Source organism: Danio rerio, chromosome 21 (assembly GCF_052040795.2).
Source record: "Danio rerio strain M-AB ecotype USA chromosome 21, GRCz13ab, whole genome shotgun sequence".
NCBI classification, from domain to species: Eukaryota; Metazoa; Chordata; class Actinopteri; order Cypriniformes; family Danionidae; genus Danio; species Danio rerio.
Window position 1 is genome coordinate 7494628 of NC_141041.1, and position 2471 is coordinate 7497098.

Here is a 2471-nt window from a genome sequence, read left to right on the forward strand (position 1 = left end):
CGATTCTGTTGAGCGCGTGCGAGTAAACAGCTTTTTGTCTCGTTTTATGCTTAAGCAACTAAATGAATGCCAAAGTCTGTTTAACTGAATGTATTTGAATTACATTACAACATCGATGCTGTAAAAGGAACTGTAATAAATGGAGAAAAAACTCACATTAACAGGTCACCGGAAGTTTATCAGTATGGGAAAAACACAACACAATCTCACGGCAATTCGTAACTTTTTCATTTAGTGGCTAATTCGTATGAATTCGTACGATCTAATTCGTACAATTTAGTACGATTTGCTTATCCCCCAATGACGGTTGGGGTTAGGGGTGGGGTCAGGTGCCACGCCTCCTTTTAAAAATCGTACTATTTCGTACGACTGAACTCGTACGAATTCGTACGAATTAGCCACTAAACTGGCAAAACGTAAAATACTTACGTTTTCTCGTGAGATCAGGCTGGAAAAACACTAGCTCTGCATATACCCTAGACTGTAAAAAGACTTTCAATCAGCACAACAACAAATATTTCTAAAGACAATCATCAACTGCACCTTTAAGCAGCAAACGCGCATATTAAAGTTAATTTGAACAATAAATTGGCTACTGTTGTTATCCATTAATTTTCAAATGCACTTTTTTTACAAGACACTAGACAAGTTGTGAAGTTCTACATTATTATTGTTATTATGTTGGAAGTTTTGTCATTTAAATGGCAAGAAAAGATGAATGTGCTGTGTTTGATATTTGCATATAAATGACAATAGGCCACAGACTTTAGCAGGTTTTAAAAAATTGCAGTGATAAATTGTGTAATAAATTTGTATTTTAAAAATAAGTCTTTTTTTCAATTCTAAACCTTTAATAAATATTATTAGTACTTCAAAAAATGTGGTTATTATGACATCACCCCATCATTGGGAAACACCCATACACGCTCATTCACACACATACACTATGGCCAATTTAGCTTATTCAATTCACCTATGGCATAGGTCTTTGGACTTGTGGGGGAAACGAGCACCCGGAGGAAATCCACGCGAACACGAGGAGAACATACAAACTCTACACAGAAATGCCAACTGACCCAGCCAAGGCTCGAACCCACCGCGCCACCGCGTGATTTTAACCGGATTTCAGTCGGTCTTTGCAGGAATTTCCAAGAAGGGATACAGCTGCAGCCGTAAGTTAACGAGAATTATTTATTATATTTTTTAAATGACCCAATAATTGGATTTATTTAACATGTACCCCAACCCTCACGGCAATGTAAAAAATGTATTTATACAGTGTATTACTCATATTAGTTATTAAATTGTATTTTAAACCAAACTCACAGTTTTGTAAAAATGTGAAATGTTGTACAATGTCACAAATATGCTTTATTTACTTGAGTATCCGCAGCTGTATCCCATCTAGACTGCATGCATAGATACATATATGATATATCTATGGGCTCGTGTTTACTTCCTGGCTAAGAGTTTGTGACGTAGTGTCTTGTGATTGGTCGATATACGCATGATGTAAACGAGACAACAATGCATTGCGCTTTTGGGTCGCAAAAATATATTTTTTATGACACGAATTAAGCTTAAATCCACAAAATACGCCAATATTGTGTATGTATACATGTTTATACGACTATATATAATACTTAAGATGAGAACTAAGACATTTTATCGTTATGAGCTACTCACCGTCGTTCATAAGCACAAGCAGAACCCGACCTTTAAATAAGGAGAGTAGCCGCTCTTTCCCACGTGTTGTATGAAAGGAGAGAAGGTTAGCACTCCCCTTGACAAGGATGGAAGAGGTCCTAGTGGCCTTCAACACACATATGGTTAAGGCATTGCCACCTACTTCGTGGCATCTCTAACCAAGTTTTTTATGGTTCTGTTTAATTGTTTTTGCAAATATGATAACATAGTATATCATAGATTATGCTCAATACGCAGCGGTCTTTCTGTAATAAATTACGTGTTTATACTATGTTATGAAGAGTAGAACGTGCTTATGAACCGTTTTAAAATATACTCTAGAAGTTCTGTTCTATTCTAGAACGTTCCAATGATCTATTCTGAAATATTCAACTGTCATGTTTTCTATTTATTTATCTTCAACTTTTGTTCCTCACTATGATGTATACATTGTCTTAACGGTACTCAAGGGAGTTTTATTATAACTCTTTTTCTAACACATATTTTCTGCTATTTATTTATTCATTTATTAGTTTCTTTCTTTATTTTCTCCTCGTTTATTTATTTAAGACTATTTATTCGTGCATTTTCTTTATTTCATTTATACTACATAAAGAATTTTTCTTATATTTTTTATTTTTTATTTATTTGTTTATTTTCTCCTTATTTATTTATTTATTTACTTTCATTTACTTGAAAATTTCAATTTACTTATTTATGTGTACTTTATTACACAGTTGTTCAACCTATTTTGCCTTGTTTTTCTAAATTAAATAAATGTAATA

At 33.7% G+C, this 2471-nt stretch overlaps 1 non-coding gene across 1 annotated transcript; it reads left to right on the forward strand.

The window, feature by feature from the left end:
* The first annotated feature begins 1749 nt into the window (after positions 1-1749).
* LOC137488893 (U6atac minor spliceosomal RNA) lies at positions 1750-1877 on the forward strand. The gene has a single exon (XR_015520958.1). It is a non-coding gene; the product is annotated as a U6atac minor spliceosomal RNA (small nuclear RNA).
* The last annotated feature ends 594 nt before the right edge of the window (positions 1878-2471 follow it).